General features: G+C 39.4%; 1 long non-coding RNA gene across 1 annotated transcript in view; it reads right to left on the bottom strand.

The window, feature by feature from the left end:
- Positions 1–10,614: 10,614 nt before the first annotated feature.
- LOC121918928 overlaps positions 10,615–12,736 on the bottom strand; it is an 11,087-nt gene continuing 8,965 nt past the window's right edge. The window contains exon 3 of the long non-coding RNA XR_006101344.1: positions 10,615–11,305. This is a non-coding gene — a long non-coding RNA (uncharacterized LOC121918928). The remainder of the gene's footprint in view (positions 11,306–12,736) is intronic.

Below are 12,736 nucleotides of genomic sequence, written 5' to 3'. Positions count from 1 at the left end.
GAAGGTAGACATTGGCCTGAAGCAGATGGGCCTTTGGCTGCTCTGGCTGCAAGTGTGCCCTGAATGGCATGGGACTACGGTGACCAGATGACACACGCAATGGACCACCAGCAAGGAGTGCTTTTTTGCACTCCTCTTGTGGCTGGGTTTGAGCCATCTTAGGAGGCCATGCTGTGGTTTTGGCCCAATCTATGTGTGTGTGTGTGTGTGTGTGTGTGTGTGTGTGTGTGTGTGTGTGTGTGTGATCTGAACCCCATGTCCCCAGATCAGCCCGAAGATGGTGCTTTTGACTCATCTGTTTTGGGCCATTGTGAAACAAACAAACAAACAAAAAATGGAATGTAAAACCTTGCAATACATGGGGTGAGCAAGCTAATGTGGAGAGAACTGGAACATTTTGAGTCAGATAATTATATAGTGTTTTACTCAGGAAATGAAAATTTAAGAAGAAATGGGATGTCATTTATAGTGAGGAGAGATGTAGCAAATCATATAATGCAAAGTCAAAGCATATAATGTCAAAGCATATAATGCAAAGGCAGACCGAATCCTGTGAATAACACTTCAGGATAATCAATCAATATTATTTGAATCCAAATTTATCCTCCAACTACCGAGGCAGAAACAGAAGAAACTGAAAGATCCAATGCTTGAATCCAGGAGGAGATTGATCACATACCAAAACAGGACTTCTTAGTAATCATAGGTCATTGGAATGTAAACATAGGAAACAGAACAGAATCAAAGATTGTAGGAAAATTTGGCCTACCCTCAGGATATGAAACAAGAGACTAATAGATTGAATTTTGTGAGGCAAAAGGTTTGTTCATCACAAACGCATTGTTCAAGCAACCCAAGAAGCAGCTGGACTTGGCCTGATAGCCAATATAGAAATCAAATAGACTACATAATTGGAAGCAGAGGATGGTGATGTACCCCACCCAAATCCAAAACCCTAGATTCCATTGGATACAGCCATGGCAATTAAAGAGGTATCATAGCACTATAACTGTGTAGTGTAAAATCATACCCAGTCACCTCATTACTCATAAGAGCAGGAAGTAGCACTTGATCAATATGATTTTTCTCCTCCATCATTCCCTAGCTATAAAAGTAATTAAAACTTAGGCCTGGAACACACAGGCCAAAAGAAGCAGCTTTAGATGATGCATGCTTCCAAGTGGCTGGAAGCCACTTCAACATTGCAAAAAGGAGCTCGACATCGCTGCAAAAAGGACTCTATTTAAATAGACTCCTGGCTGATGTGGCTTGGGACCTGTGGACTGCTTTGGGAGTGGGCTATGAAGTTGCCACAGCCCTGTCCCAAATGTTCCTGGAGCACAGAATAAGTCGTGAACTGTGAAGATTCTCATCCGTCCATAATTCTTCTCTCATAATGGTTTCTCAACATTCCAAAAACATGTTTTTTAACCATTTTATAAATATTTTTGAATATTTAGTCTATAGAAAAAAAAAACCCTTTTATCCTCTGGAGTTTGGTTCCAGGACCGCCCATGGGTATCAAAATCCAGAGATACTCAAATCCCATTATATACAATGGCATAGTTTGAGCCCCCCACCATGAAATAGACCAGACATGTAAGTTGGATGTAAAAATGGGCCTTTATTAAACCTTAAACCTATTTAAACCCCAACTGATAACTTTAAACTTTTGAGACATCAACTGAGGGTGTAATCCTGATGCAGGTTCAGCTGAAGCCAGGTGTCTTTATCTAGATTACCTCTTCAGCCTTCCCATAGGGTGAAAACACCAGACACTGACTGCAGTCAAATCCTTGGATTGTATCCTCTGCCAGTCATAGGGAGGTAGATATGAGGCATGCTCTTCCAAACTCCCCTGAGTTTGTAAGAGAGGGCAAAACCCCATATCTTCCCCAAAGGCTGTTTCATGAGCAGCCCCCATGGCCCTTGACATATAAAGGTTGCCCTGATCCAGACCTTCACTTCAGTGGGGTGCCTAGGTGCACACTGACCATTCCCCCACCCTCATTAAGGCCACCAGAAACCTAGTTAACATCCTGCCCTAAGCCAATCACTGGTCCCTAGAAACGGTATGAGGTAGGCAAAAAACCCTGGGAAAAGGGGAGAAACAAGCTAGTCCATACTGTCCTGAGGGCTGTACGGCAGGATGCAATGTCACTATAAGAGGCTGATAAGGGGGTGAAACAGCTCAAATAGATTTGGTCTGCCTGCCCCCTGTTGGCTAGGTTGGGCCTGTGAGGCCCTGCCTTCTTTAAACCTCTGCTCTCTATTCATGGGCGGACCTAAACTTTACACCCAAGCCTATAGTGGCAAGCCACTGTTTGGGTATCCAAAATCAAAGTTTGACTTTTGGAATTATTTGTGCGGGGGTAATATTTTCATGCCATGGATGACTGAATCTGTGGGTGCAGAATCTGTGGATATGCAGGGCTGACTGTATATGGTATTGCATGCACAACACACATACACAACATCTTATTAAAGCAATTACAGCTAACACCTATGCATGTTTACTCAGAAATAAATTCCTTTGTATTCAGTTGATTATTATGCACATGATATCAAAATAAAAATAAAACAATGTACATATGTGACAGACATACAATTAAAAACGAGAATATGGCATCCTCTTTAATGATTTTTATGCTATTATTTCTATAGTGTTCTACTTTGCATGCAAAACGGCACACATGTGGATCTCTGCTTGTCTTGATTTTTCATTTTTATAACCTTCAGTTTTAGCATCCGAGAAAATTCTTTAAACAAATCCCTTAGTCATTTATTCTTTTCCTCTATGGCCTCAGTTCAAAGCTCCTCATTTTATTAGATGGATAAGCTCTTCTATATTTATTGTTTTAATATATAGCACTGTGCAAATCTACAGCACTATATAAATAATAATAATAATAATAATAATAATAATAATAAGCGGGTTTTGGATTGACCCTTGTATCTCCGCAGACTGTATCAATGTATCACGTAAAAAAAAAAAAAAAGTCAAAGAACAGTTTAAAAAATGATGGTGGTGTTCTATATGAAAGTAATTAAATGGGTGCAATCCACCTTAGCAAAATGTATCCATTTATGACATAAAATCAGTCATGGAAGAATTCTATCACAATAGCAATAGCATTTACATTCCTATACTGCTTATCAGTGAACTCAGTATTCTCTAAGCATTTTACAGTCTGTAAACCAATTGCCCCCAACAAGCTGGGTACTCATTTTACTGACCTATGAAAGGTTGCAAGTCTGAGTCAACCTAGTGGCTGCAGTACTGGCATTTAAACACTGCCCCACTGTGTTCTATATGAAAACAATAAAATGGGTAGAAGTCTGTAAAAGCTAGCTGTGGCTAACTACCATAGAATATAATGGAAAGGATATTAATTGGGACTCAGTTAAATCCACCTGTTACTGGGACTCAGTATTGATTCTGCCAGACTGTGGCCCATTTGGTCAAATGGAAACCCCTCACATTGACTGTCTCTAAGTCCTATTTAACTATGTCATTGTGGCTTGATCGCCATAGTGTCACGTCTCTATTGCTCTGATGAATTAAAAAACCAGTCATCTGGGACTCGCGTTGTTAATACATCAATAAGCTAATAGTAATCCTTTCCATGGGTCAGTGACTAAAATTATGATTGGGTTCACCTCTTCTGTTTGTTCACTCTTTCTCTGCACTGACAAAAGCTTACTTCAGTTGCTTGCTTTGGCTTAGCATGTTCCTCAGCCATACACTGAGAATGCAGAAGACACAAAGGCACAAAACCTGTAAGTTGAATGCAAACTTCACTTGAGTTTAATAGATAAGAAGATTGTACTCTGCAAATATAAACTGTGCAAAGGAGGACTTTATCTCATAAGCCCAAGGGCACAATTTACTTTTACAGCTCCTCCCATTCTCTGAAAATATAGATCCAACAGCAAATGGTACATAAATGAGCAGAGAGCAAACAGAAAAGTCAAGGCTTGCCATTTATTAATTCAAGCATGAATGAAAATAAGCAGGGTTCAACTTTGTGGCAGGAGGGGTGAAGGAAGCAGGGGAGAAAGGCTGAACCTCTTCCATTAAAGCTGGGTGTCGCACTAATCTAATGAGTTTTCCAGCAAATGAGGCATGAAAGATATCGCTGGAATATATATACTCAGTAAAATATCCAAATTACTGCACAATGCCATTGTGTGTTTTGTCGCATTGGATGAGCTACTACCCAATGCATTATCCTTAAATTTGCCCTAACAGCAGAAAAAAAAGGAAAACAAGAGTAACAACCCACCACCCTATTTTATGAAGCAATTTGCTATTCAGATAAGCTGCTAATAACAGCATATCACAAGCTGCGGCAAGCCCAGTGTGAAAAATGGACCTATACCCATTTGAGGCAACACATTTAAAACCAATAAAGAGTTCAGTGTGGTATTTTATTTACAATTCTTGTTTATTCTATATTAGATCATGGGAGAAAGATCTCTAGCAGAGAACAAGAGCTACTCGTTTTCTCATATTGCCTAATATAATTAGGAACATTTGCAGCACAAAAGTTGGAATTCATGTTGGGGGAAAAAATTCCACAGGAAACCAATGAATTCCTTTCTCCTCCATTCTTTGCCTTTTATACTCAATGGTTGCTACACAATTACAGCACTAGGATTTCACTTTAACTCTTGTGCCCACATCCTATTGAATCCTGGGATCTGCCAATTAGGGAGAGGCATTAGATTTCTCAGCCTAAACGCTCTGGTGCCCCAGCAAACTGCAAATCCCAAGATGCTACAGGATGAAGTGATCCAGTTTAACTGTTATTACATCGCTATAACTATGCAGTGTGAATGAGCCTTATGGCCTCCCAGTAGTATAGTGCGGGTTTCATTTGTGTACCCTATAAATCATGAGAATCATTGTTCTGCTCATGGAATTTTGGTGGGGAGAAGAATAAAATGAGGACACTCTGCTAAAACTCTCAAGTGAATCAGAGAATAGCTTGTACAATTTGCTACACAGCTAGAGGGCAATGCTGCCTCTTTACTGTGGGAAAATGTTCTTGGGTTGTGACTGAGGAATCTATACCACTGACAAACATCCTACAGATATGATACTGAGAAGGGGATAGCGTTATTACTTATTTTTCGCTGCATAGTAGATATGCACTGCATATCCCAGGAAAGCAGTTCTCCAACACAGCAAAGGTTATTATGTGAAAAGAAATTCTCCACAGGTTGGATCAGGGGCCCTTGGAAGAGGCAGCTGTTAGTACGGGATACAAAGGCAAAAACATTGGCTTCAATGCATATATAACAATTAGAAGATCAACAACAGCTACCTTCTTCAACCAATGTGTAACTGTCAAGTTGGGACTTACCATGTACATAGAAGTATTTGGAGATCACTACTGAAAGGAGAATCAGAGGGTATTATTTTGAAGTAATGCTGAGTTACAGATTGTGCTGTTGTTGCAGACAATTCCTTTTTTATTACTCTAAAGCATAGGCAGAGTTACAAAGTAGGAGTAACTGAAAAATAACAGCGACAGCTGCATGGCATACATTACATTCTTTTGATGCCTTTATTAAATAAAAATATGGAGAAATAAGAAACTAAATTGATATATATATATATTTTTAAAAAAGACTGAATCATTCAGTGTGAGAAGAAAGATTTTTCCACACTGTAAGAAAGCAGTCGCAGCTGTATTCTCTAAATTGAATGCGTTTGGTAGAGTCTGGCAAATTCCATTAGCTAAAATGAGTGCCAAACTTTACTCATCACACTATATGGATGATACTGCTTTAAATTAAATTGAAATGTTTCAAAGAAAACTAAGACTGCCATCCTAAACACATTTCCTACAAAGTATCACTTTACCAGTAAACATGGTAAGTATGGTGCTGTATGTTACTAAAGGAATTCAAAATAATATTGTTTGCATGGATGGCATTTTAATATTTGCAGAAACATGATGAAATTCTGAAGGAATCAGTGAGCTAGGAATGAGAACTAAAAAAATTGAAATGCTATTTCTGTTTCTATATCAGATTTAATTTTGAGCAAGATAATACATAGGGACAATTTAAGTTGAAGCTAGGCGCACATACTCCCAAAACTGGAAATATCCCTTCAAGTTCTGGAAGGTAAACAGCCTGGGCCCAGACTTGTCATATTTATCTACAACGCTTAAGCCACTGGGTGAGTTGCTAAACAGAGATATTGCCTGATTATGGAGGGGGAACACAGCAAGATAAATTTTATCCTAGAAATAAAATCACATTGGTGAATGCAGATGTCAATGACTATGGCATAGGATCTGTATCATTATGCTATGCCATCGATGGGTCTAGGGATGTCTAGGAATGGATCCAGGTTATCCTATGACTGTTTGTCAATCTTTGTACATCTCCCTCACCCCATCCTAGAAGGCTGAAATGTTTTCCCTAGGGCCAGGCTTCTTGCAGTAAGAATGTTAAAGTCAATATGCTGGTATTCTCAGCCTTTGGAGGTACATACCACCAGAAAATCTCCTTCCCCTAATGACTTTGATACTGGATCCATTCCTCAGTCAGAATTGTAGTATTTGAATCCAGCTAGTAATTAGTTGCATTTAATTCTTGTATATTTAGAGAGCCAGCATGATGTAGTGGCTTGAGCACTGAACTATGACTCTGGAGCCCCAGGTTCAAATCCTTGCTCAGCCATGGGAACCCACTGGCAAGTCACACACTCTCAGCTTCAAAGGGAGGCAAACACAAACTTTTTCTAAACAAATCTTGCCAAGAAAACACAGCAGTAGGGTTGCTTTAGTGTTGCCACATGTTGAAAACATCTTGAAGGACACAACAAATACTTAGAGATACAGAGAAGTGAAATATACACATTGGGGAGTCATTTCTGTCTAATGCAGTGGTTCCCAACCTGTGGGTTGGGACCCCTTTGGGGGTCGAATGACCCTTTCACAGGGGTCACCTAAGACCATTGGAAAACACATATTTGCATGTAGCAATGAAAATAATTGTATGGTTGGGGGTCACTACAACATGAGGAACTGTATTAAAGGGTCCTGGCATTAGGAAGGTTGAGAACCACTGGTCTAATGTATATATGGATCCAATGGATGAGCATGATGTGAGAACATCTGAAGAGATCATATTTTTTCAGGGTTACACTACAAAGTTCATATTAATCTAATAAACATGAACAATGTCACATCTAGTTAAACCTCCTGAGGGTTAAACTGGCTGTAGGGTGTGCATGTAGTATGAAGATTCATTTTCAATGTAGCTGTTTTAAGGCTTTGCTTAGTACTGTAATTTGCAAACTGATACCCGAGTGCTGTTATCCTATTTCTTAGTAATAAAGTTTGACCTGTTCAGCACCTATTTGGCATGATGTGTTTTCATAATGTACATTCTAACTGATGCCATACTTATATTTGAACTATAAACTCTGGAAGTGCAACCCTCTATTTTTGCATCATTTATGAAAAATAGATGAAGCATCATAGCTATGAGTGAAAAAACAGGTGACCCATCATAAAAACAAGTTAAAAATTATAGCTGTATCTGCACTACAGAATTTTAACTGCAGTGGTTCAATGCTATGGAATCCTGGAGTTTGTAGTTTTGTAAGATATTTAGCCTGCTCTGTCAGAGAGTTCTTGTTCCACAACAAACTACAAATCCCAGGATTCCATAGGATTGAATCATAGCAGCTAAAGTGGTGTCAAACTGCATTAATTCTGCACTGTGGCAGCAGCCAGAATCAGACTAAAGCCAGTATTGGCTGGAGCTTGCAGGAAAGGTAAGTGATGGCTAAACTGTGCTAGCTTTAGCCTAAAAAGGGTGATTTACCTGATTAAGAAGAGTTTTCTGTCACAAAAGTGAGTGAGAGTAGCTACCCCTGAATATGCTTTCATATAGGAGGGAGGTAGTTTCTGCCTTGCTTTCATTAAATGTTATTGTTAATGGACTTGTGTGTGTGTGTGTGTGTGTGTGTGTATGAGAGAGTGTGTGTCCCATTCTCACACACTTGCAGTAGATATCCAACCTGCTGTAGATAGCCAGGGCACAGAATATGTAAAATGCTTCCTTAACCCTCATGCACCAGGATTAATCGCCCTTGGCAGAATTGTTCTCTGCCTTCAGTGAGAATTCCAGTGTATGGGGGTTTAGCAGTAAAGTTAACACTGTAGCTACGCTCAGAGCGAGCAGTTGCTTTAACAGTAATACTGTTGGCCCTCACTATCCATGAATACTTGACCCATGGCTCGAATATATATATATATATATATATATATATATATATATATATATCTCAAAATCCAAAAAGCAAACATTGATTTTGTCTTTATATAAGGCACACTATTCTGCTATACCATTGTATTTCATGAGACTTCAGCACCCAGTGATTTTGATATCAATGGAAGGTTCTGGAACAAACTATACTCTTTATATATTTCTTGGTCTCACAGAAAATTCAAGTGACTCTGTGTCTCAAATGGGTTCAACCTAATGACAACTAGAATGTGTCATGATGACCAAAATGTTCAGAAATGGCAACATGTCATTGTTAAACTGTTAAAACCAATTCTCCTATCCTTTTACCTGTAAAAAACTAAATGTACATGGAAAGTGTCTGAAACTTGGCAATGCCATAGTAGATTTTAATTGATTTCATTCTGTGAGCTGCTTTGAATCCCACTCTGGGAAAAAGGCAGCATGTCAAACAAACGAACAAGACTTACGTTGTAGGCTTAGTTTTGCATTGTATTCTAAAACAGAAACAAAATATGACACTGGTGGAGTTGGTTGAGAGATGAAGCAGGATGATACTACTTAGGCCGCGTCCCCAGTATGATTTAAAGCAAGTTGCTGATTGGGTTATATGACCGTCATTCCCATTTGAAACTGGTTCCGATCCTACTGTGATCGGTTTCAATTGTGATGAAGCAAGGCAAATGCAGAAAAACCTCTCTTTCCTGACACTAGTTCTTTGGTGGTCCCCCCCCCCAGCGCTGCTTTTTTTACTTGTGATGTGACCTATGGGCACATGAAGGTTTTTTTTTAATTGATAGAAGATTTGATTCATTGATTTTGCAATTACTTGCAATTACTCAGGTAGCAAGCTGGGTGATCGGGCGAATGGCAAAACCAATGAATTGAATCGTCTATCATTTAAAAAATAATAATAATAATATATATATATAGTTCCCAAGCCGGGCTGCTGCTTACATCACTGATGATGCACAGATGATTGACATGCATTTTAAAGTGGTGCAAACTAGTGGGGACGACAATTATGCCAAAAAGAAGCAATTACCAGGGGATAATGAAAAGATCTGCTTTTATAGTGGGAATAATGGACCTTGTAGAATCGATTCACCAACATGGAGTGAAGGCAAATCGCAAACTGGTTTAAATGTAAGTGGGAATGGGACCATAGTTTTATATGAAGTTGGCATTAAATCCTTCACTGCTGGGGAACATCTTAAAATCTTGTTTTCAGTTACTGGTTTGTTTGTTTTTTTGCTTGTTTTGCTGTTGGCCCCAGGGGGATTGGGGGAGCAAGGATGCCATTGCAAAGCAATTATTATTCTACAATTTCTTCCACATCATCAGTTGACTCCAGTTCAGGGTCAGTGACACAGTAGTAAATTTGGAATGCCAAAAGCTCATTGTGACAATGCCTTGAGCTATTGCCTTCACAGGATACCTACCTCCCCCTCTAAGGGAAATAGCAATACCTAGTTTATTAAGATTAGCTGTCACTCATAGAATATTAAACTGACAGAAGACATTATTTTGGGTAACCCATTGGACTTTGGCTAAAGAGACTGGCATCCATGTATTTCATTAGTCCTGAAACTCACTGGCCCAGTGACCATGAACAAATCATTACTTGAGTCTAGCCTGCTTTGCAGGGTTACTATGAAAATGGTGTGAGGTTATCCACAATTACTTATATCAACCTGAATTCTATGGAGAAATGGTGGAGTGCAAATATGAACATAAGCCCTTGTGTACAAGGAGAAAGTATTCAAATAAACAAACATTTGAAGAGTTGGTTGAGAGACGAGGCAGGATGACACTACTGCAATGATTTTGGATGGGGAGGAATATTAACTCCACAGGCAGAATAAAAGACCTATGGAGGTTTTCAGAGACTGTTTCCTTAATTTTTTTTCTGTGACTTTGTATTTGAAATTTTCCTTGCTGTTATCCGTCTCGATCCTTGATCCTCAAACAGGTGAGCTGGGATACAAATAAATATTTTATTATTTATTTTTATTATGGACCTTTATCATTTGACAATGGTGCTGGTTCCAAAATTCAAGCTTGGTGAATTTAAATCCATGAACTTTATCACACAGGCTCCAGCCACAGGACAAGAACGGGACAAAAAGGGCCTGGAAGGAAATGGAACGAGTGGGGGATGCATTTTACTGCACATAGGAAGTCCTTCACTCATTCCGTTCCCTTCTCATCTGTTCCCAATCCATCCCTAGAGGAGGAGATTTTTGAAAACTGTTTTGAACAGTTCTCAAAAATTGCCCCTTCTGGAACGGATGGGGAACGGAACGGAATGAGTGAGGGACTTTGTGTGCTGTAAAATGCATCCCCCACTCATTCCTGGCCCTTTCCATTCCGTTCTCATCCCATGCCAGCAGCCCGTGGTGCGATAAAGTTCCATATTTAGAATCTGTTTGGGTTATCTGGTGGCTTAGAATTTTATTTTCGTAGAGAAGTTGCTCTTCCCCCTCTCATTGTTCAACACAATGGAAATTGTGTTTTGGAAATACAAATAATTGCCTTTGTGGGCATTCTGCTTCATCTGGCATGATATCACACATGGCAATAAGAGAAAGTAACACAAACATCTTCCTTGTTTCTTTTATGATGAGATGGTTTTATATTTTGAAGCTCCCTCTTCCCACAAGGAATGCTGTGTACACATGTGAGCAAGACAGTAGAAAATTAGTGTTGACAAGTTTGAAAGAATTTGGAGGACATATAACAGGATGATAAATGATTTGGACTGAAAGTCATGTATTTTAGTCTGGTGAAAGGTGGTTAAAGGAGAAGAACAAAGCAGTTGTTATCTATGTCCAGCATGGGAAAGGACAGAAGCAATAGGATTAAATTACAAAAAGACAAACACTTTCTATATAACCGTTCAGTAATAGACAAGCTGCCTCAGCATTATTCAAGAGCAGCATGGACTGGAACAGGCAAGCTTTAGGGTGCTGTGTCTCAGTTCAGATTGCTGGATTCCTCCATTCTTTTCATCCTTGAGGTTTATTTAATTCTAAAAGTGAATATAAAATAGGAGCATGTGAAATGTATGCAGAGTAAATTACAATAGTCATTAGCTGTAAGAGGAAAGAGATGCATCAAGCATATAATGTTTTCTATCTTTAGAAGGTCAAGAACTGGCCTTCATAGCTTTTAGCTGGGCTGGCCCTGTCATTAGGCAGAGTGAGGCAACTGCTCCAGGCAGCAGATTCTGGATGTCGTGAAAGGGCAGCAAATGATTAATTTATTGCTAGAGAATGGAAAATACAGTGGGCCCTTTTTATCCACAGGGGATTCCATTGTGGAGCCCCATACATGAAAAACCGCAGGACCTCAAGTCCCACAACTCCTCCTCCTCCTCCTCCTCCTCCTCCTCCTGTACAAATTCTTCAACATACCTGTCTAATCAATTAGCATTTACAATATATCTACAATATTAATATTAACTGTAAATACTAATTAATATTGTAGATGTATTGTAAATACTAACTGATATTATAGATATATTGTAAATACTAATTGATTAGACAACTATGTTGAAGGATTTGTAGTTAATAATAATAATAATAATGAAAACTGACGGGCTTAAGGTCTCACAGTTTTTGCCATTTGTGTGTGTGTATGTGTCCACAATGGAACCCCCATGAATAAAAAGGGTCCATTGTATTTCCCACTCTCTAGCAATGAACTAATCATTTGTTGCTCTTCCCCCACCCCTTCTCTTCTAACCATGTTGGTATCTTCTTCTATACAGTGCTAAGTTGTTGCTGTTTCTTCTATTTATTTCAATTAACATTACATTCCCCCTCTTAATGGCCATTTATGTTCCTCTTATACTAACTGACTGTATGATATTCTTCTATAGTTTCATCAGCTCCTTTTCTTTCAATATTAACTCCTTCCATTCTCAATTTAAATACAACTGTCTCCTATCTTTTTTGAAACACTATTTATTATTATGCAAAGTTTCTTAGGGGTGAAACAGACCATCCTGAAGGAGCGCACGCTGCAGTCCCAATCTGGCATTTTCCCAGTGCAAAAAGAAATGGCAGAAAGCCACTCCTTTCTGCCTCGGGAAAAAGGCGCCTTCGCTGCTGTGGGGGTGGCTTTCCCCAATTTCAGCACCATGCGGCGCCTAAACGCCACACCACTGAAACACCCCAATGCTGCCGCCATGTGGTTGCTTGGGGTGCCTTCATGATGTGTTCCCGGTGTCTTGGGGACATGCGTCATGTGGACACCATGCCCCCAAGATGCCGGAAAGTTGGTTCTTTTTGCCAGTCTGTACTGGCAGTTAGTCTCCCCAGTTTCTTACCTGCTTTTTATATGTTCATTATTTCTCCTCACCTGTCTTTTCAAAATTCTAACATTTTAAAAGTCCCAAATTATTTAATGATGGTGCATGCATGCACCCAGGTGCTTTGCCGGGACTGCATGCACACAT

The sequence above is a fragment of the Sceloporus undulatus genome, chromosome 1 (assembly GCF_019175285.1).
Source record: "Sceloporus undulatus isolate JIND9_A2432 ecotype Alabama chromosome 1, SceUnd_v1.1, whole genome shotgun sequence".
Lineage (NCBI taxonomy): Eukaryota > Metazoa > Chordata > Lepidosauria > Squamata > Phrynosomatidae > Sceloporus > Sceloporus undulatus.
This window is presented reverse-complemented; position numbering and strand designations above follow the sequence as displayed.